The 23,613-nt window shown below is 40.8% G+C and overlaps 1 protein-coding gene across 2 annotated transcripts in view; it reads right to left on the reverse strand.

The window, feature by feature from the left end:
• The window catches only part of CDC42SE2 (CDC42 small effector 2), a 140,554-nt gene extending 117,597 nt beyond the window's left edge, over nucleotides 1-22,957 (reverse strand). Inside the window, exon 1 of one of the 2 annotated variants that reach the window (XM_066388188.1) lies at nucleotides 22,933-22,957. The gene's annotated coding sequence lies outside the window, so the exon portion shown is untranslated. Of the gene's footprint in view, nucleotides 1-17,316; nucleotides 17,473-22,932 lie in introns of those variants that run through there. The other variant, XM_066388187.1, reaches the window with a different exon arrangement.
• Between the last annotated feature and the right edge of the window lie 656 nt (nucleotides 22,958-23,613).

A 23,613-nucleotide genomic window follows, 5' to 3' on the forward strand; every position in this document is an offset into this window, starting at 1 on the left:
GATAATGCCAGATCCCACAGGTTAAGGGGGATCTACAAGACTACCTCACTTCCCTTTCAAAGGCCAATCATAAATCCAGGTTATCTCTGATTCCTGAGTTCCCATGATGTCCTCCCCTCTGGCTGGATTAATTTGCTAAAGCACATAAGAAAACTCTAAGAAACATCTTACTTAACTCAATTATTAGTTTATTATAAAATGATGTAACTCAGGCACAGCTAGGTAGAAGAGGTGCACAGAGCAAGAATGGGGAAAGAGACAGTTCTTCCATGCTTTCCCAGTACCTCCAGGAAATCACCCAAGCCAGCTCTCCAAACCCTGTCCTTCAGGTTTTTATGAAGGTTTCATTACAAAGCTATGAGTTCATCAAAGCATTGACAACTGGCAAGTTAAGTCAACCTTCAGCCTTCTAATCACAAGGTTGATTCCACGCGCAACCAGCCCCCATCCACTGGTGCTTTTCAAAAACCAATATATTGGCCCTGGCCGGTTGGCTCAGCGGTAGAGCGTCGGCCTGGCATGCGGGGGTCCCGGGTTCGGTTCCCGGCCAGGGCACATAGGAGAAGCGCCCATTTGCTTCTCCACCCCCCCCTCCTCTCTGTCTCTCTCTTTCCCTCCCGCAGCCAAGGCTCCATTGGAGCAAAGATGGCCCGGGTGCTGGGGATGGCTCCTTGGCCTCTGCCCCAGGTGCTGGAGTGGCTCTGGTTGGGGCAGAGCATCGCCCCTGGTGGGCGTGCCGGGTAGATCCCTGTCAGGCGCATGCGGGAGTCTGTCTGACTGTCTCTCCTCATTTCCAGCTTCAGAAAAATACAAAAAAACAAACAACAAACAAAAAAAAAACAATATATTAACATAAACAACAATTTTTTACTCTAACCACTTAGGAAATTCCAATGGTTTTAAGGAGCTCTGTATCAGAAACAGGGATAAAGACAAAATATATAATTTCTTATGATAAATCACAACATCACATGAATTACCTAAAAGCTGTCATTAAAAAAAATAATAATCTCTTCAAAAAAGGTGGAGGAGGGTGGAAATCGGGCTTAGGGTATGGATAGGTATTCTTAAGGCAGAAATACTACTCACTACGCTTTGATATATGCCAAATGGCTTTTCAAAAGGGTTCTATGGATTTATACTCTGTCCAGCAATTTATTTAGTACCTGACTCAGAGTACTCAGGTGAATTAGCACCACTTAGTAAATGTTAAATCTGATAAGAGGAGCCTTATTTGAGTTGAACACTTTTTCCTCATATTTTAGTCATATTTTTCTTTTGTAATTCTTAGCCTTTAAAACAGACATATTTATATATACAATTGTTTTATTATACACAAGTGCTTCAATTTCTTAGAAAACACAAAAATTAGTTACTTTCTTATCATTCTGGTCAGTAGTAATTAACTCATCCTTAGTTCTACTTCAGCTTTAAAACTTGTCTTGACATCAAAGTACATTAAACAGTCTCAAGAGCCACTCTCCTCATCAGACAAGCAGAGTAAAGGACATTACAAATATGAGTTCACCTGCTTATATATTTACATATTTCCAGTTTCCTGACTGAAATTCATTTTCAAGTGAAATGTCCTACAATATGGAGTAGAAAGAAAACGAGACATTTATTAACACTTGCTACAAACCAAGAGCTTCATGTGTACCTCATTTATTCCTAACAAGCCTCTTACCTCAAAAGAAAATAAAAATCACCAAAAGTCAGGGCTTGCTATACAGCAGATATGTGGCCAAGTGAGAGATCAAACTGCGGTGTGCCTGATTTCAAAGATCCTATTTTTCCTGCCACTTCCCAAGCTCACTGACTAAAAAATTCAAAGATTACCAGTTCTTCCACTTTCTGTGTGACTAAGTTCTAAGCTTCCTTTGTGTGTATGTACCATTTGCAAAGAAAATACCATTATTCACAAAATAAATACAAAAATGGGAGGCTAAAAATTCCCTCTGAAATGAAATTTTTAATATCAATTTTTTAAAACAGCAAAATATATGAAATAATTCGAAGTACTTTCCTTGAATTTACATCAAGATTCACTTTACCTTCCAACAAGCAGAGGCACAAGACACATGCATATCCATTTACCAACACATGAGGAGCTCTGGCCAGCTGGCTCTGTGGTAGAGTATTGGTCCAGTGTGTGGAAGTCCCAGATTTGATTCCTGGTCAGGGCACACAGGAGAAGCGATCATCTGCTTCTCCCAGCCCCCCTTCCCCTCCTCCCGCCCCCATCTCTGTCTCTGTCTCTTCCCCGCCAGCAGCCATGGCTTGATTGGTTAGAGCAACGGAGTCTGGGGTGCTGAGAATGGCTCCATGACCTCACCTTGGGTGAGGTGTGCTGAGTACTGGCCCCAGATGGGCAGAACATCACTCAGTAGGGGGCTTGCAAGGTAGATCCGGGCAGGGTGCATATGGGGAGTCTGCCTAAAAATCACATGAGGAATCACTAGGTGAGACATTTATTTAGGAACTGACTGCCAGTCTCCACTCTAGACAATAACTGCCTATCTCTTAGAAAGGCCACATCAACTACATTGCTTTTTATTCTTCTTTACCACATGGGAAATGTGTTCAGCAATATCTGCACCATCTAGGAAGTACCAATGCAGGGTAGAGAAATGGCAACTTTAGATACTCAGAAGAGATAAAGACTGCAGAGGCTGCGAGCAAACAGTAAATTAACGCAGCACAAGACAAGGTCAAGAACAATCAAAATAAGGCAAGAAATGAGCCATCTACTCTACCCTACTAATGGATTCCACTGTGGTAACAGGAAAGTCATTTCAATTATACAACCCTTAAAGGACCCTTGATTAACTTTAAAAACTCTAAGACCCAAACAACTACTTGACAAGATTGGGACTGATTTCCAAAGGATGCAGTTCACAAATATATTCTGGACTCTTTCACAAGAATTTACACATTCATGAAATAAAAATAAATATGAGCCTGACCTGTGGTGGCACAGTGGATAGGGTGCCGACCTGGAAATGCTGAGGTCGCTGGTTCAAAACTCTGGGCTTGCCTGGTCAAGGCACATGTGGGAGTTGATGCTTCCATCTCCTCCCCCCCTTCTCTCTCTCTGTCTCTCCTCTCCTCTCTAAAATGAATAAATGAAAATAAATAAATAAATAAATAAATAAATATGAGAACTCTTATACTAAAATTTTCTTTTTTCAAGAGTACCTCCACTCATTTTGACATAGAAAAAGGATGGCAATATCTAATAAAAGTGTCATAATTTGGATAGATGAAGGTCTTCAATAAAACACATTTTTCTTACAAAATTATTTTAATATTAAGGCATCAGTATGACTTGAGGCAGACCAAAAAATACAAACTTGTCTACAACCCCTTATCTTACCCTGGAGCTATTATTAAAATATTTCTACTGTACATAGAGTCATGCACTGTTCTCCTTAGCTGGTGGTATACTACAATCAGGCTATTGTGCAATGGTAAAAGCGCTCTTAAGAAAAAATTACTGCTGAAGTACTTCTTGTCTCGAGGTGACTTGCCACATTCTACCCTCCATAAACATCATTGTTTTTAATCACAACTTTACTGACAGCTTTACCCTCTGTCCAACAAAACTTTCACTTTCTAGTAAGATCCTTTCAAAGTAAAGTAATAAAAAGCAATGCTATTAAGATCACGATATTTGCTAAAGTGAGATATTACACAGTAGTATGTGTGCTAAGATCTTTTGTGAAAAAACACTTATTTATTGATTTTTCTGGAAGGACATTCATCAAAACATTAGTGGTTATCTTAGGGTAGTAGGATTATGGATGCTTTTTTCTTTAGCATATGTGATTTTCTGCATTTAACACAAGCTATTTTTTTCCCAATCCTTGTGCATTAGAGACAGATCTAGAGGAGTTAAAGCATAAGAAATCTAGGCAGTATATTTTAATTCAATATCAGTTCAAATACACTTATTCAGTTAACAAATGCAAATATTGCTTAAAAAATGTAAGGGAGGCCCTGGCCGGATGGCTCAGTGGTAGAGCGTCGGCCTGGTGTGCGGAAGTCCTAGGTTTGATTCCCAGCCAGGGCACACAGGAGAGGCACCCATCTGCTTCTCCACCCCTCCCCCTCTCCTTCCTCTCTGTCTCTCTCTTCCTCTCCCGCAGCTGAGGCTCCATTGGAGCAAAAGATGGCCCGGGCGCTGGGGATGGCTCCTTGGCCTCTGCCCCAGGCGCTAGAGTGGCTCTGGTCGCGACAGAGCGACCCCGGATGGGCAGAGCATCGCCCCCTGGTGGGTGTGCCGGGTGGATCCGGGTCGGGCGCATGCGGGAGTCTGTCTGACTGCCTCCCCGTTTCCAGCTTCAGAAAAATACAAAAAAAAAAAAAAAAAAATGTAAGGGAAATCACCTGAACCAATCAAGTTCAATTTTTGAACAATTAATTTCCTCAGATAGGAGAATGGTACATATCTTTATAGAACTGGGAGGAGGTAGAAGTGGGCAATGCCCTGGGATGTCTAGGCAATCATAGAAAATACAGTAGGGAAAACTACTGAAATTTCAAAAGAGTCAAAATCATTTCAGACTTAGAGACAATGATTAATAGAAGACTTCACAGAGCACAGAGTAAATGATCAGAAAGAGTAGACTACTTAGAGGATATTAATGTGTAAAAAAAGGAAAAAAAAATGCCAGGAAAAACCAAAGAACTGAACTCAGGTGTATTTATGTAAAGAAATTTCTGAAAATGAAAAAAACTATCTGGCCCTGGCCAGTTTGCTCAGTGGATAGAGCATCGCCGTGGCCATGCAGACAACTCAGGTTTAATTCCTGGTCAAGGCACACAGAGAAGCGACCATCAGCTTCTCTCCCTCTCCCTTTTCCCTTTTCTCTCTCTTCCCTATAGCATCCAATGGCTCCACTGGTTCGAATGTTAGCCCCGGGCACTGAGGATAGCTTGGTTGGTCTGAGCATGTCAACCTCAGGTACTAAAAATAGCTCAGTTGATTTGAGCATTGGCCCCAGGTGGGGGTTTGGCTGGGTGTACTGGTCAGAGCACATGCAGAAATCCATCTCTCTACCTTCCCTCCTCTCACTTAAAAAGGAAAAAAAATGTACATATAGATATATCTATATATCTAATAATATATGACTCAAATTGAATTAGTTCTTTCTTCACCAGAAAAGGAACACCTTTCAATAGACTTAACAATCAGTAACAATGTCAAGAACAGCCTCAGAGGCATCTTAAAGTCCTCTGCGCCTTCTTTGGAAAGAACTAGTTAAACAATTAAGTGTACAGTTAAGCAGTGAACACACAAACATATATAAATAGCCGATTTTTACACATTAAATGACTTTAGAATTATCAGATGTGAAGTGACTGCAACTTTGAAAAAACAAAGTAAAGAAAACACTGAGATAATTTCATCAACTCCCATGAAGAAATTATCATTAACTCAAAATAAGTAAGTTGACTACGTTAAACCATAAGAAATTGCCCATATTCAAGCATTTTCTGCCTATAGAAACAATTTCATATGGTTCCTCCCAGGGGTCTGCTAATTAATAGTGTATTTAACAACCACCTCTCTGGAACAAAGGTCCTGATTTATATCTTCTGCTGATTCCCATGTTGTCAAACAGTCCCACTATGGCCAGCTGCAAGATGCCAATATGATATCACTGAACACAGAGTTGCAGGGAGATACAGAGCCAGCTCACGAGCTCCAACACCACCTGTTCCACTCAATACTCTGATCTAAGATTCACAGCAGTTCCCCAATTGTCTCTATTTTTTCAAAACAGGCTTTGAAAGGCTTTTGTCCGAATGATCCAGTTTCCTATTTTCGTGGGTTAGAAGGAATACACTTTTACACTTAAATATATCAGTACACACCTGGCCTGTGGTACAGTGGATCAAGCATCGACCTGGAATGCAGTCGCCAGTTCAAAACCCCAGGCTGCCCAGTCAAGGCACAAACAAGAAGCAACTACTGTACTATTAAGAGCTGATGCTTCCTGCTACCTCTGCTCTCGTCTTTTTCTCTATCCTCTCTCTAAAATCAGTATCTTAAAATATATATATATAAAATAAGCACACTAAAATTCATTCACAAGAAATACTAGATGAGACTGGTACCTTGTTTCATTCACTCATCACTTTTTTCACACTTATTTGGTGCCAGGTATTGTTCAGGTCATGTGGACAGCAGGGAACAAGACAGGAGATCTATTATAATCTACGTATTTGGGGACACAACAAAGAAATAAAAAATACATAATTTCAAGGACCGACAAATGCTACGAAGAAAGTAAAACAGTGATAGTGGCTATCTTAAACTGAGTGGTTAAGAAATGAGGTAATATTTAAGCTGAGATCTTAAAGATAAGGGACCAAACTTGCAAAGACCTGAGGGAACAGAAACAACTTGTCTCTAAAAACCATAAGGCAAGAGCAAGCATGGCATGTGTGAGAAACTGAGGTGCTTGTGGCTAGGAGTAATGCACAAAGGTAGAGGCAGTCCACAGAGTTGTCAAGGCCACATCAGAAAGACTGTGAATTTGTATTTTCTGGGTGATTCTAGGTTTTTTTTTTATTCTCAGGGAATTGGGAAGAGTAGTTTGATAAATGCACATACTTTAATGCATTATTTTAATGACCCCTTATGAGACTTAGGTCACAGCCAATTAATTGTATTCCCTTTTCTCTCAAAAGGATAATTTTGGTTGCTTCACAATCTATTCAGAACATTACAAAGTTAAAACATGGTAGGTATGGTAGGTCTCAAATTATGGATATAGCTAAAATAAACTTAATAGTAGGACTGTACGTCAGCTCAGAAATAAAAATTTTATTAATCCAAGAATGGTATTTCAAATATGAAATGCTAACATGAATTCAGGTAGGTCAATGTCAAATTCTAATGAAGATGACCTAATTAATCTACAAAATAGATTAATTCAAAACCACAGGCAAACATTAGTAGTGTCTCATCCAAAATGACTAAACACTGTGTATAAACTTTTAAAAAATTATAATTGACGTTTTTTAATGCAAATTTTTTATATTTTAATTTTATATTTTAATGTGAAAGAAAAATAACAAATCTAACATCAATATTGCTTAGGAGCTAAAGTAAAACAGAAAGCATATGCAACTTTAAATTATATTTGCATCCAAAAAACTATAAACATACACAAATCTCTTTAAAGTTACATATATATAAACAAACATATAAAGTTATATATGTGTATATAAACACATACATATCCACACCTCTATGGCCACAAAAATTAAGTCCACATTAAGGCTACATGAAAAGTCTATAACACAAGTCAACCAAGTCATAAATTACTGTATAATGAACAAAAATAGGGAAATGTTTATACTGGTTCATAGAGAAAAATTTATGCTTACATATAAATAATTATCTATTCATTCAGGAACTACTAAACCACCTATTTCAACAATTTATTTAAAGGTTTTTTTAAAATCAACCAACAGGAAATGAAACCTATAGCTTAGAAAAAAAAGTTTAAAAAATCTTGTCTCAGCAGAATAAAATGCTGAGAGTTTACATTTAATTAATTTCCCTTGCACTCTCATTTCCCACCTAAATATCAGTTAACTGCAGTTTTAAAAAAACACTTAAATATATTCAAGCATTTTTCACTTAAGAGCACAAATATTTATAGGCATATAATATTATACTCCACAGAATTGTATACAATGATGTAGCTAGTTGCTCACTTACCAGAGAAATACAAAGAATGCCCCTGCAATTTTTGAGGAGGGAAGTAAACAGTACAGTTAAACAGTACAGTACTGAGAGGACAAGGCATATTAACAAATTTTTGAACACTGAAATTCCTCCCTAAAAACAATGAAACTTCCATTTGAGCTTTTCACCAAAAAATAAGAAATGCTAGAATATAATCAGGTAAATTACTTTCTTAGTAATAGTAACGGCTTTTCTATTTCTATTTAAGAACTAGAACAGCACCTGACTGGTAGTGGCACAGTGGATAGAGCCTGGACCTGAGACATTGAGGTTCCACGTTTGAGACCCTGAGTCACCAACCAGCTTGAGCACAGGTCGCTGGCTTGAGCGTGGGGTCACTAGCTCAGTTTGACCTCTCTGGTCAAGGCACACATGAAAAGCAATCAATGAACTAGAGTGCTGCAAGAATGAGCTGATGCTTCTCATCTCTCTCCCTTCCCATGTGTCTGTCTCTCTTGCAAAAAAAAAAAAAAAAAAGAAGGGAAGGGAAGGAAACAGAACAGCAACTAAGCTTTGGCTCCCAATCTCAATGGAGCCCATATTCCTTATAAAAGAAATATACAAATAATATAGTCCAACTCACTAAGTCCGTGTAAATCAGCAGCACTCAGAACTCAGAAACAGCCTAAAATATGGGACAAGCCAAGAACTGATTTTATTTTTCAATGTTGTCACCCTACTTCCAAATCAGACTTTGGTTTTCTTTATTCCGTTTACCTTGCTTGCCTCTCTCTGTCCCTTTCCTACCTCCTCTGACCCTTAGTTTTCTTGTGTATTTTTACTTTCCATATACAAAAATGGATGTGAAACTTATCCTCTTACATACGAAATGACCGCTGTTCTAGATATTATAAATTATAATTAAAATGATTTGTGCAAAGGTGTCTGCTAGTTCAAACTGAATTACCCAGGGCAGGCGGTGAGGACGCCCCTTTGCTTAGTGCCCCACGGGATTTCCTCCTTCTACTTGCTTAATTGCTTAAAGTAGAGTGCAATGAAGGAAACCACTGGCGGTACATTTCTTAAGAGCCACCGCTAGCTCAATAAATAAAGGTGATTTAAATATGTTTTAATCCTTTTTGCGTTTCGGTCAGCATTACTCTGTCGTTTTTTTGCATTTCTCTCCTGCCTTTGTTCAAGGGGCTCATTTTGTCGAGACAGGCTTTTTTGTCTTGCATCTGAGGCAAGCCTTGTTTCTCTATGCTCATCAGTCTCATTTTGCCTAGAAAGACGCATTTGCTCTGCGACTGAAGCAAGCCTTGTCTTTCTCTGCTCAGTGGTTTCTTTTTGTCGAGAAAGCCGTTTTTGTGCAGCTTTAGCTCCTTTTCTCTCCTCTTCAGTGCTGTATTTTCTAGGAGGCATTCTTAAAAAAAATTACGTTAAGACGTAGTTTTTATGTAAAACAGATGATTGCCAATGCAAACAAATGTTCACCTTCCCCCTGACACGCTCAATTTGCATTCAGCCTTAAATTGTTTCAAAAGCAGATGATTGCCAATGCAAACAAATGTTCACCTTCCCCCTGACCCACTCAATTTGCGTTCAGCCGTGGCAACCTCACCCCATTGGATAGTACAGTTACGCAAGCAACCAATAAGCTATCAGCGACAAACAGACACTTAAGCCGAATAATAATAAAGATTTATCTTTATCTAATTCTTATGAGAATTTATGGTTTGGTGAAACACTTTTAGTTACAGAAACATACATACATATAAGCTGTTATCAAAGACATGAATAACAAGAGGAGAGCCATTTAGTCAGCAGATGTGAGACCCTCCATGTGCCAGCCACTGTTATGAATACTGGAGATTCTGCAGTGTATTAAACAAAGTTCTTCCACTAAGGATGCGAGAACAAGGCTGTGTTTGGCAGGTTTAAGAAACTTCAGAAACCTATGTACCTGGAGAGGAGCAGGCGAAGAAGGAACCAGGAAGACATGCAGTGCAAGAGGCAGGAGAGAGAGATAACAGAAGGCATGTCCACACTCTTGTAGTCTGGCTTTTATTCTAAATGACATGGAAAGCCACTGAAGTGTTCTGAACATAGGAGTAAAATAATCGGGCTTTCATTTCAAAAGGATAATCCTGGTTTCTGTGTGAGAACAGGAAAGAGCAAAAGCAGCAGAGAAACTAGAAAGGAGATGCCTAAAATAACACAGGCAAGGGAGGGCAGTAGCAGCTGAAGACAGCAAGTTGTGGTTACATTTATTCTCAAGGTAGAGTGGAAGGTAGATAAAGATCATACTTTCATGCTATATTATTCTGAACTAGATATGGAGTATAGGAAGAGAATGTCTATGAAGTTTCAGCCAGAGCAAGTGAAAGATGCAGCCGACATTTAACGTTACGACAAAGACTGGAGAAGGAATGCTGGGATGGGAGAGGGAGAGAGGAGGATGAGTAGTTCAGTTTTGACAGGATGGCTAATTGGAAATGTTGACTAGGCAGTTACGTATATAAGTCTGGAAGTGGGAAAGAGAACCAGACTAAAAATAACATTTTTAGTTTGAAATATATAATAATTCCAGCTCGAGAATAGACAGGGTGAGTTCACAGAATACATATAAATAGAGAAGCAGTCTAAAGGTGGAGCTCTGGGACACAGCCTTGTATTATAAAAGTTGGGGCAACAAAAAGGAATCAGCAAAAGAAACTGATAATCAAAATATCTCAGAAGCAAAGAAGAAAGGTTTTGAAGAAGAGAAATTATCGACCACATCAAATTCTGCTGTTGCTGCTACTTTCAGTGAGATTAGGACTGGGCACTAGGGAATTTATTACCAAGGAAGTCATTAGTAATCTCAGTAGGAGCAGGTCTAGTGGAGTAGAAAAGAATAAACTTGACTGTAGGGGATCCAAAAGAGACTGGGAGTACTGGGGATTAAAATCATTCTTTTAGAGAGAGGAGGCTGAAGAAAGATGTGTTAGGGAGATTTTTGTTGTTGTTTTTAAAGATGAGCAATAGTTCAGCATATAAAATATTTCAGTAGAAATGGGAAACACTGATGATGTCACACACTGGCTGGCTAGCAGGCAGGTGAGGTGGGAAACACTAAAGCAATGCAAAGTCCCTGCCAAGAAAAGGAAACTTAAGAATCAAGGGTAAGAGCAAAGGCAATGGTCACAGCACAAAAGGAAATGCAGAGTATGTGTGCAGGTGCAAGGAGACATGCAAAGGTTTTCTTCTGATTGCTTTCATTTTTAATACACAGGAAACATGGACACCAGCTAAAAATGAAGAAGAGAAAAGTAGTGCTGAGGAGAGAGGTGTAAAGCAGTCATTCAGGGGAGTGGGAGAGTGACCATGGGCAGCAGGAAAGGCCCTCCTGAAGTCAGTGTCATGAATTTAAAAGGAGACCAGGTCAGCATGGTCTCAAGGCACACTGTGCCAGGTGCAGGCCAGACTAGACGGTGAACTGAAGGTTTCCAGAAGACTACAATGGAAGGAGAAGCACAGCCAGGGAACTGAGGGTGTGTGCATGGAGAAATCATAACAGTGGACTATGGAACAACAAAAAGGTGGTAGCAGCAATGAATCGTAGCCCCAGACACAGAAGTACTATTCCAGTGAGGGTACTGGACAGAATGAGCTGGAAAATCAGATGAGAGATGAGGCCCTGGTAAAACATTTGAACCACGTAGTATTAAACAACCTTAATGAAGTATAGCCAGGTCTGGTTAAAATGCTCAAGAACTACCTTAAGGACTAAAGCAAAACCCCTCCCTGAGTAAGCCTGCAGAGGAGGAAAACTAGAAGGCTGGACTGGAACAGAACAATGACATCACAGGAATTGGTGCTAGAGGTTTCTAGACATTGAGTCCCCAAGAAAACCATTTCCAGTACTCCTGGGAAAAGAGTCAGCTTTAAACACCTGACCAACTGAAGGCACCCATGCCAGATTACAACAGCATGAGCCATGTTAAAACCATACCTTTCCCCACTGAACTGGACCCTAGACAGGTAAGGATGGCATACTGAAGTGGAGAAGCAAAGAACAACAAAAAAAGAGAAGCCTAAGACTCTTCCTCCAAAGCAGACTTCCTAGGCCTGAATCAGTTCTGAGCTAGGAAAGAAAAGTTCTAAATTGTGTAAGAGTTTGAACACTTATTATTATACTGAACTGTATCTTCTAAGGACTAAAATAAGGCTAATATTGACAAGCAATCAAAACACTTTTTATTACCTAAAAATAATTAGAGCCTGACCAGGCGGTGGCGCAGTGGATAGAGCATCAGACTGGGATGCAGAGGACCCAGGTTCGAGACCCTGAGGTCACCAGCTTGAGCGCGGGTTTATCTGGTTTGATCAAAGCTCACCAGCTTGGAGCCAAGGTCACTGGCACATATGAGAAAGCAATCAATGAACAACTAAGGCAGGGGTCGGGAACCTTTTTGGCTGAGAGAGCCATAAATGCCACATATTTTTAAATGTAATTCCGTGAGAGCCATACAACGACCCAGGTATGTTAGGCTTTATCCAATAAAAATTTCATGTTGTCCCGGAGGACAGCTGTGATTAGCTCCAGCCATCTACAACCATGAACATGAGCAGTAGGAAATGAATGGATTGTAATACATGAGAATGTTTTATATTTTTAACGTTATTTTTTTAATTAAAGATTTGTCTGTGAGCCAGATGCAGCCATCAAAAGAGCCACATCTGGCTCCCAAGCCATAGGTTCCCGACTCCTGATGATTGATGCTTCTCATCTCTCCCTGTTCCTGTCTGTCTGTCCCTATCTATCCCTCTCTTTGACTCTCTCTCTGTCTCTGTAAAAATTAATTAAATAAGTAAATAAAATAAAAATAACTAGAAAGGCTATCTAATCTTGCTAAGAGCTTGAGGAAAGATTTAATCTACAGGGAGGGTTCCAAAATATGGTGAGAGAAAGTCATTAACTGCCTAAACTTGTATCAAGTCCAGTCAATTGAACACATCACTTCCTCAAATATCCAGGCGTTCCCACTACATACAGGTACAAAATATATACAATGCTGAATATATAATAAATTCATTTTTGCTTTATTAAACAAAATGTGATAATAGATTAAATCAAATGAAAGTGGGTTTTGTTTTAGTACAGATGCTTACAAATATTCAATCATAAAGATTTGATAAGAAACATTAACGTGAATTTCTAAGAGGGTAAACCACAAAACAGAAATAGTCTCATCATTTGGTCATTTTCAAAGTCACCTAAGTTTAACATGGAGCTATCTAATGCTTTCTAGGAAAAACAGGGAGTTTGTTTTACCAAAATCCATTTTGACTAAAATACACTTACAAATATTTTAGAGTCAGGATAAAGACAATTTATTACCAAGTCTTTGGCTTCCAGGTCCCTTTGGATAGGACCCCAGAGCAGTTTCAGCTAAATCCTACCCTGCTCATTATTTGCTAGTACAGTATTAAAGAAAGGTTCAAGTATACTTAAGCTTTGAACTGAGGAAGCAGGACACATAAAGTTAATTATTAATAAGTCAAATTCCAAGTTGTCCCAAGTAATATGGAAAAAAATCAGAATAAATGTCCTCAGCTCACCAGTAAGTAGTAAAGATAAGCACGTTTCATGCAGTTTCTCTCAAGAATGCACATAACCCATAATGCCCCCTCTGAGAGAGATCTAAAACATTACTGAAACTCAACATTCAAAAAAATGTTAAAATATTTCTTTCATGAGAACTGACATTAAGAACATTGGAATAATAAAAGCACCGACCTACAACACTGAGGTCACTGTTGGAAACCCTGGGCTTGCCTGGTCAAGGCATATACAAGAGTTGATGCTTCCTGCTCTTCCCCCCCCCCTTTCTCTCTCTCTCTCTCTCTCTCATCTCTCTAAAATGAATGAAACCTCAAATATATATATGTATGTATGTATATATATATATATATAAAGAACATTGTAACAGATCAAAATCAATATGCATTTGTAATTGTGAGAAAAATCCTACAAAGCCTTAACAAAATTACTGACTCATCCGAAAAAGATGAGAAACCTATACACTTTCTGGATTTAAAAAAAAAAAAAAAAAAAGGCAATAGCTATCTATATTAGAGAATAAATGTGAGAAGTGAGTTATAGAGCACTTGGAAATGTTTTCTATAAATGCTAACTGATGCTCTCTCACAATCTATACAAGCAAATAAGGGCACAGCTGCAATGTGCCCCATCAGCATCATTCTTAACCACTTTATTAATCACACCTGATAAAAGAAACACTTACTACATCATTCTAAAGGGCCTTACAAAAAGGAGCCCCTCTCCCCCAAATATACACACATCCTGATGAAGAACCAACATTTCAAATATTCAAACAATTATAAAATAGGAGGGTCCTAAAATTTATTTAGCTTTAAAACATTATGAACTACTCCAAGGTAGGTATACTTTGAAAACACTTTCAGTATTTTTTTCAAGATGCAAAAAATTAGTCATCATGGGTTCTAGCATCTTGGAAAATCTATTTTAGCATGTGCCAATGCTGTTGACTGTCAAGAACTCTAATGAAGTTCTTATCCAAATAAAATATGTCAAGCATTTGTTATTCACCGTATCACAGCTTGCTTATATTGTTCTTTTTATTTTATGTATACATATTTTTGAGCGGCAAGGAGAGAGAGAGAGAGAGACAGGAAGACCGAGCTGCTCCTGTATGTGCCCTAATGGGGAATTAAACCAGCAACCTCCATGCACAGGGACAACGCTCCAACCAGCCGAGGTAACCGGCCAGGGCTTAATTTTCATGATTTTTTAAAGAGAGATACTGTTCTTCATCATCACAATTATCACTTATTGTGAGATCTCTCATCAACACCAGACTATCAGAAGTATATTGTCAAATAACTCTTTCTATAAAAAATGTACATTTAAAGAAAAGCTATCACAACTCTCTACTACTAAAAATTGAGGTATTTCTTCCCTTATTATTATTATTCCTAGGAACTATAAAAAGCTAAAAGTAAGTCTAAAGATCTGAAAGTTCTACTTGAATGTATACACTACCTTATAAACATTGGTAAGTCAAAAGGATACATTTTAAATTCAAAAGCTATCTGTAAAAAAAATTATTAATCTACTTATTTTGTCATGATTAGGATTGACTTTGGAGCACATTCATTTGGACTTCTGAAGAGGCCAAATAGTATTTTTTTTTTAAATCATGTATGTTCAGAATTAATAAACACAATACTGCAAGTCCCATCTTCTTTTAATCACACTTGTAATACTAGGGAGACTCCAAATATGGAACCACAAATTACTAAATTCTTCCCTTTTTAGCACTATCAAGTCAATACTATATTATTTGTACATGGTGAATAAAGTCAAAATAAAATTTCTGAAAAGGTGCTTTATTTAAAAACATTTCTTATTTGGCCCTGGCCAGTTGGCTCAGTGGTAGAGCGTCGGCCTGGCGTGCAGAAGTCCCGGGTTCGATTCCAGCCAGGGCACACAGGAGAAGCGCCCACCTGCTTCTCCACCCCTCCCCCTCTCCTTCCTCTCTCTCTCTCTCTTCCCCTCCCGCAGCCAAAGCTCCATTGGAGCAAAGAGGGCCCGGGCGCTGGGGATGGCTCCTTGGCCTCTGCCCCAGGCGCTAGAGTGGCTCTGGTCGCAACAGAGCGATGCCCCGGAGGGGCAGAGCGTCGCCCCCTGGTGGGCGTGCCGGGTGGATCCCAGTCGGGCGCATGCGGAGTCTGTCTGACTGTCTCTCCCCATTTCCAGCTTCAGAAAAATACAAAAAAAAATTAAATTAAATTAAATTTAAAAAAAATTTATTAAAAAAAAACACTACTGTTTCTCCTTGGATATTTTTAAAAATAGAAAATGTTCCACAGCAAAGATTATTTACAGAAAACAGAACCAGACCTGCAATAAATACACTATACCAAAATCATCTAAAATGGGAGAGAGAACAAAAATATTAGTTTGTTAAAACTTTTTCACCTCTTATTTTAAATTGTCAAGAGATTACTAAACTGACAATATGAAAATGTAACCCAATTACCTCAGCCCCATAGTTACCTTTTAACAGACTGTTAAGGATCTACACTTCCTGCAGCTTTCGTTGCCATCTTTCCCAACTTCAAGTAGGCACTGGGATACAAGACAGTGCTCACTTGCAACATCGATAACGAGGAAAGAACTATACACTCAAGTTCAAAAAAACAATTGTGGGCTTTGTTTGCCCCTAAAACTCAGCCTCCAACATTGGTGTGAGTATATAATAAGCGCTTAATGAGTATCTGTTGAGTAAATGGTGAGGTTTAATTATATTATTGCAACATTAGTTCCCCCTACCCTAAATTTAGAGTTCTCCACTGTTCAAAAAGCAATGCGAGATCATACCACGGTCCCTTAAGAGCACATGAAATTCTTTATTCATAATGAAATTGAAAGTTGGTTCTCAAAAAAAAAAAAAAAAATCCAAGCACCTTTGATCTTCTCCATTCTCTTTAAAGAAAATTAAAAATAAGGCTTATTTTTAGGAAACTTAAAATGTCTACCAACTTTCCTCAAGATGAAATATTCCACGTTTTCTATATTTTCTACGTCCGTAATATATTGGTCAATAATAACTGATTACTCATCAACAGTATGTATATGTTGGGTAAAAACAAAAAACAAGCATTTTACTTGAGATTTTCTTTCCCCTTAGAATCAAGAGGGTATGTACCTAAACTTTACTATATCTATAAGATCAGCTTTGTCTGATTTTTCAAGATTCATTCATTTACATATTTTATTCGGCATCTACGCTTTGCCAAGCCCTTTAACAAAACGCGTAAATTCTGGAAAACGACCATTAGCATCAAATTCCCCTACAAAAGCTTATCATTTAAAATAATAGCTAAGGAGGAATCCCAACGATGTTTCGTGCACACGGTGAGTCAGTCCACTGGGACCCCTTTTCAGTTACTACAGCGGCCATCAGCGAACCGCTACCTACCACACCCGTTACCAGAAATCACAACTACGGCAGCAAATGCGAGTAAAACAACCTGTACGAGTAGCCCAAGCTCTTCTGGGGAGGGGTCGCGGCGCCCCGGGCCAGCAGAACCGCCGCGAGACCGCGGGCGGAACGCGCCGGACGCCGTGGTGAGCATCGGGGACCGGGCGAGAGGTGCCCGCCTCGCCCCGCCGCGCCCAGCCCTCACCTGGAGGACCCAGGCCCATGCCGCCCTCCCACTTCCAGACCCACGAAGTTGGGGGAGGGAGTCTCCCTCTGCCTCTCGCAGCGGCGGCGCTGGCTCCCTCAGCCGCCCGCCGGCCGTGGATTCTGAACTGGGCACAGAACCATTCCTCACAGGCAATGGAAGAAACGCAGAGGCAGGTCCGCGCCCAGGGTCTCACCCAGACCCGAAAATGGAGCCGCAGGCTCAGCTCGCAGCCCGCAGCCCGCAGCCCGCAGCGCGCGGAAGGCAGGGCCGGGCCGCGCTCCCCCCGGGGCCCTCGGCGGCAGGGATTCGGGGCTTCGGGTCCCAGCCCAGCGGGCCGCGACCGCGAGGAGTAGGGGTCGGAGGGCAACCGGGGAAGGCGCCGCACTCACCGTCTTCTTTGTCTCGGCTGCCCGCTCCGGCCGCAGCCACTCTTCCCGGCGGCTCCACGGCTCCTACCGCCCCCACGCCCGCAGCTGCGCTCCCCGTCGCGCTCGCCGCTTCTTGGCCCAGCCCACCCCGCTCAGGCTCGCGCATGGGCGGGGCGAGGGCGGGGCGAGAGGCGGGCGCGCTCCGGAAGCCGTGCAGCGCCGCCGCACTAGCCCCGCTCCCTACCCGCTGGTCCCGACCCCTGCGGTCCGGGGCTTGGACTCTGCCGGCACTCGCCGCAGGTCCGAACAGCGCAGGCTAGGAAACCCCCTTCTAGGCCAGCGGAGTGTGACCGTCGCGGGTTGGAGCGCTCACGGGAAAGTACCAGAAGATAGTGACCGCGGCTGGCTGGGAGCGCGCGGGAGTGCCCTCCCCACCCTCCGGCGGGCGGCGGCGGCGGCGGCTCGCACCCCTCTTCGAACCGCGCGGAGGGTCCGTCACTACCCTTGAAGAGGAGCCGCAGGCTCCCTGGCGATCGAGGCTGGTGCTGAGCTTTATGGCTGGTTGTCTGTCACTTGGTGGCGATTGAGAGATGCCTGATATGATCAGACAAATGCTTTTTTTTTTTTTTTTTCATGTAACAGCAGAGTCGTTGACTCCGTCATTAACTGGCCTTCAGCCAAGACCATCTATCCACCTGGCGTTTGAAACATGTGAAACTAGTTGTCTTCTGGATCTCTGAGACTCCTTTACCTGTGCATTTCATATATCCCCGAAATCGGAAACACACAGGTGGGCCCCTCTTTAGCATCCAGCACTTGACAATACTTGTAATGTAGTAATGTACATCTTCCCCATCTTGATTGGTTATATAAGTGCAACGTTAGTGTTCTTTCTCTTTCTCTCTCTCTCTCTCTCTCTCAAGACTTTATTGAGTTTTGGAGAGAGAGAAAGAGAGTGGGAGTGAGAAAGGGGGGAGAAGCAGGAAGCCTCCACTCATAGTACTTGCTTCATTTACATGCCTTAACCTGGCAAGCCAGGAAATTTGAACCAGTGACCTCAGCGTACCAGGTCGACGCTTTATCCACTGCACCGCCACAGGTCAGGTAGTTTCTCTTTCCTCTAAGTTTAGAGTTCTCCCTTGCACAAAAAGCAACTTAAGACCATGCTAGAGTCCTGGCTAGTTGCTCAGGTGGAAAAAGCTGCAATCATTCCTGGCTCCTCTAGTTCTCTCATTTTCACCTCCAGTCTGTCAAGCAAACTTGTTGTTGGTTGCACCTTAAAAATACTATAAATGAGAATCAGGTGAAACCGCTTTTCACCTTGTATTACTTCCATCTTCTCTGGCTTTCAATAGCCTACTAAATGGTCTCCCTGCCCATCATTAAATCAGTCTGTTGTAAAAACAACAAGGAGAATATCCTTGTACAAGAAAAGTCAGCTCCTGCCTCATCTATTCAAAATCCTCCAATGGCTATTTCATTCCTTGAAAAAGCTAGGGTCTTTACAGTGACTTACTAAGCCCTTGGCTTTGCCTTTTCCCTTTCTTTCTGACTTCAGCTCCAACCACTTATTGTTGCTGGAATACTGCAGACAGACTGCTACTTAGGGCCTTTGCCAGAACCATTCCTCTGCCAAAACCTTCTTCCTTAATGTCCACCTTCACCTCTTTTAACTCCGCACATACCTCACCTTAACAACAATGCTCAGCCTGACCACCCTGTAGAAAATTGCAAGTGTCCAAACCCCAACTCTCAATCCTTGCCTTTTCTTTTCGTCCTATGACTCTTCTAACCTTGCAAGTCTTCTGTTAAAAATTTGTATGTTTATCATTTAATGTCTGTCTTCCCCAAGAGAGAGATTTTTTTGTTTTGTTCAGCTAATATATGCCAAGTGCCTAGAGTAGTGGTTGGCAAACTCATTAGTCAACAGAGCCAAGTATCAACAGTACAACGGTTGAAATTTCTTTTGAGAGCCAAATTTTTTAAACTTAAACTATATAGGTAGGTACATTGTTATTAACTTAATTAGGGTACTCCTAAACTGGCCTTTGCTAAAAACGTCCTCAATCTGATTGAGATACGTTTGCTGAGATCGACCCCTTCCAACTCTCCCATCCACACTCGTATATTTGTTTCATCTATCTCCTTTCGTTCACCCTCTCTATATGTCCAAACCATCTCAACATAGCTTTCTCAATCCTCGACACTACATCTTCTTTCACTCCACACACAATGAGACTGCTGACTGACTGGCCCACTCAACTGGTAGGTGAATCGTGAGCACCTCCCACCCCTCCTCCTGCTTCTCCCGTGGCCCAACCGACCAACACCCCCGCGCATACCTACGGGCCCACATGTAGTATTTTGTGGAAGAGCCACATTCAAGGGGCTAAAGAGCCCCATGTGGCTCGCGATCCGCAGTTTTCCAACCACTGGCCTAGAGTAAATGAAAAAAATTTTAAGTCCCTCAAGAAAATAAAAAGTTCAAAGCAACAAATAAAATGACCAGTCTGACCAGTCAGTGGCGCAGTGGATAGAGCATCAGACTGGGACACAGAGGACCCAGGTTTGAAAACCCAAGGTTGCTGGCTTGAGCAAGGAGTCACTCACTCTGCTGTAGCCCCCCGCCCCATCAAGGCACATATGAGAAAGCAATCAATGAACAACTAAGGAACCACAGTGAAGAACTGATGCTTCTCATATTTCTCCTTTCCAGTCTGTCTTTCCCTCTTTCTGTCTCTTTCTGTCTCTGTCACACACAAAAAAATGACCAATTTTTTTTTTTTAATTTCCTCTTGGTTTCAATTTCTATCAGTTTACCATAACAGCCTTATCTACATCATAACATAAGCATTTTGATTTCTAGTTATCCTGAGTACAGTGATAACTTGATTTTTAATGCAGTTTTTCTAATCAATGATATCCTGGTATTCTATTTCACTGAATAGAAATAATGTGATGAACTAGAGGAAACCTTCTGGTGTAAAACTCAAAGGCATATTGTAAAAATTTCCTAGGACAAACAAAACAGAAAATTCTGAACCTGATATATGTGTTTGTAATCCTTCCTTTAAATTACAAATGCAGTCATCTTATGTGAATGCCTAAAGTAGTAACATTTCCTATCATTTATTCATAAACATTAATATTCATTATGTAAACATTTATTTTCAGATTTTTCATCTTTTTTATAACATATATGTGCTTGAATACCTACACAGAAAGTGGACACTTTGTCTGACCTGTGGTGGCACAGTGGATAAAGCATTAACCAGGAATAATGAGGTCGCCTGTTCAAAACCCCAGGCTTCCCTGGCCGGTTGGCTCAGTGGTAGAGCATCGGCCTGGCATGCAGGAGTCCTGGGTTCGATTCCCGGCCAGGGCACACAGGAGAAGCACCCATCTGCTTCTCCACCCCTCCCCCTCTCCTTCCTTTCTGTCTCTCTCTTCCCCTCCTGCAGCCAGGGCTCCATCAGAGCAAGGTTGGCCCAGAAGCTGAAGATGGCTCCATGGCCTCTGCCTCAGGCGCTAGAATGGCCCTGGTTGCAACAGAGCTACACCCCAGATGGGCAGAGCATCGCCCCCTGGTGGGCATGCCGGGTGGATCCCGGTCAGGCACATGCGGGAGTCTGTCTGACTGCCTCCCCGTTTCCAGCTTCAGAAAAATACAAAAAAAAAAAAAAAAACCCAACAAAAAAAACCCAGGCTTTCCTGGTCAAGGCACGTATGAGAAGCAACTATGACTTAGTACTTCCTGCTCCTCTCCTCCCTTCTCTCTCTTTCTCCTCTCTCTAAAAAAATTAATAAATAAAATTTTTTAAAAAAGAAGAGACACTTCATAAAATATATACTGAAAATACTACTAAAACTAAATGGCAACTGTTACAGTACAATAGAAACTGTTTTGCATACTTACCAGTCCATAAACAAAATTATCTCAACAAAAATATCATGGCATATTTGTATTGTAACAAATAATGAAACATTAACACCAATGACAACAATAAGCAGTGTGTGGATCTAACCAACTGCTGTCTCTACTCTTGAGTTTATGTAGCTGCCACATAGTCTGATTTTCCTATCTTTTACTTAAAAAATTTTTCCTTCAGAAATTTTAAAGCAAATGAATTTTTTCCTAAGTGTATGCTATTAAACTTTTTTAAACTACTTTATAAAATTTGTTATCAGCTATTTGTCACATATAGGAGAGATGGTATATGGAGTCAGAGTCTGGAGTTCAAACTCTACTGGATAATTAGCTGAGTGATCCTGAGCAAAGTTTTAATGTTTCTAAACCTGTCTTTTCTTCTAATTTAATGAGACCATAATAGTACTTTTCTCCAAGAATTGTTAGGAGAAATCAATGAGACAACTCAAGCAAAGTTCTTATTTCTGGGCCTGGCACATGGTAAGTGCTGGCAAATACTAGCTATTATCATTACATAAGCATATAATTATGCTCATTGCCCGTATTTGTAATACTGAGAAAATGGCTCATAATAGGCCACAAATGGGATGATTTCAGTTCTACATCAAGACAGTATGATATGCAATTAACTGAATATTTTTAAAGTGGCACTAACATTTCTTCTACCACCACTATGTACTAGGCACAATTCTATGCAACGAAGGAAACTAAGAGAAATAAGGCCCAAATATAGAATAGCTTTACAGTTGAATGACAAGAAACATATTGTTAATAAATAATTACATTCAAAGTAGTATGGCCATACTTCCCGGTTCTATCAGGAACACCTCTTGTCCTGGCTTAATGGTTATTTCTGGCCCCTCTCATTCTCAATATGTCCAGGTTTGGATGGTAAATTATATGGTCACACTAACTAGAAATATATAAAGTGCTTAGGGTATGGAGAAAGAACCATTAGTTCTGCATAATGCTATAGAGATTTAAATTGCACCTTGAAAGGAACATCTAAATTTGCCAAGTGCCACTCTACCAAGACCAGGAAATACAGCAACAAACACAGGGAGACAGCCAAAATGAGGAGACAAACACATCCTAAATGAAAGAATAGAACAAACCTTTAGAAAAAAGGACAGACAAAATGGAGACAATTTACCAGATCAAAGTTCAAAACACTGGTTATACAGATGCTCAATGAACTTAAGGGCAAAGTAGATGAACTTAGTTAGAACTTTAACAAAGAGATAGGCAACATAAAAATGGAGATAGAAAATATTAAAAAAGGACTGGTCAGAAAAAAAGAATACAATAACTGAAATGAAGAATATCTTAGAGGGAATCAATAGTAGAATAGATGATGGAGAGAATTGAAACAGTGATTTGGAAGACAAGGTACCAATCAGAAGAGCAAAAAGAAGAAAGAATATTTTAGAAGTGAGAATAATGTAAGGGACATCTGGAACAACATCAAGCACACCAACATTTGCATTATAGGGGTACCAGAAGGAAGAAAGCCAGGAATTGAAAAACTCTTTGAAGAAATAACAATGGAAAACTTCTCTAACCTGAAGGAAATAGATACACAAGCCCAGAAAGCATAGAGAGTCCCAAATAAGATGAACTCACCCACACTAAGACACATCATAATTAAAATGTCAAATGATAAAGACAAAGAGAATCTTAAAAGAAGCAAGAGAAAAGTAATTAGTTACCTTCAAGAAAGCTCCCATAAGGCTATCAGCTGATTTCTCAACAGAAACTTTGCAGGCCAGAAGGGATTGGCATGAAATGTTCAAAGTGATGAAAAGCAAGGACCTACAAGCAAGGCTCTGCCCAGCAAGGCTATCATTTAGAATCAAAGGACAGATAAATTGCTTCCTAGATAAGAGAAAGCTAAAGGAGTCCATCACCACCAAACCAGTATTACCAGAAATGTTAAAAGGACAAGAAAGAAGAAGAGACCAAAAATATGAATAAGATGGCAGTGGCCCTGGCCGGTTGGCTCAGTGGTAGAGCGTTGGCCTGGCATGCGGAAGTCCTGGGTTCGATTCCTGGCCAGGGCACACAGGAGAAGTGCCCATCTGCTTCTCCACCCCTCCCCCTCTCCTTCCTCTCTGTCTCTCTCTTCCCCTCCCGCAGCCAAGGCTCCATTGGAGCAAAGTTGGCCTGGGCGCTGAGGATGGCTCTGTGGCCTCTGCCTCAGGCGCTAGAATGGCTCTGATTGCGGCAGAGCAACGCCCCAGATGGGCAGAGCATCGCCCCCTGGTGGGCATGCCGGGTGGATCCTGGTCAGGCACATGCGGGAGTCTGTCTGCCTCCCCGTTTCCAACTTAAAAAAAATACAAAAAGAAAAAAGAAAAAAAAAAAAAGATGGCAGTAACTGTATACCTATC

Source organism: Saccopteryx leptura, chromosome 6, assembly GCF_036850995.1.
Source record: "Saccopteryx leptura isolate mSacLep1 chromosome 6, mSacLep1_pri_phased_curated, whole genome shotgun sequence".
Classification (NCBI taxonomy): Eukaryota; Metazoa; Chordata; class Mammalia; order Chiroptera; family Emballonuridae; genus Saccopteryx; species Saccopteryx leptura.